Raw genomic sequence first — 334 nt, 5'->3', positions numbered from 1 at the left:
TAACTCGTTCGCAAAAAAAAGCAACATAGCCAGGTAATGTCGCAAATAATAAGTAGAAGTTGTTAGGATATAAAGCGCATGAGCTTGATTTATATGTTTCGTAGTTTTAATATAAAATATATATAATGCAGATTAAAGGAATGAAGATCTGCCTTACCAACACATGAATGAGAAAATGAAAAACGAAAAGTGACAATACCCATTATGTTACAATTATGATAGCATTTAGGATAGAGTGATTATGAGAGCAATGATGATATTAACTTTAGGAACATTGGTAATATTGCTATTGATAATGATGACAAACGACTTTAATGATGATTATAACATTAGC

This window comes from Penaeus monodon, chromosome 23 (genome assembly GCF_015228065.2).
Source record: "Penaeus monodon isolate SGIC_2016 chromosome 23, NSTDA_Pmon_1, whole genome shotgun sequence".
Taxonomy (NCBI): domain Eukaryota; kingdom Metazoa; phylum Arthropoda; class Malacostraca; order Decapoda; family Penaeidae; genus Penaeus; species Penaeus monodon.
The sequence above is the reverse complement of the archived record's forward strand: the minus strand, read 5'-3'. Positions refer to the sequence as shown.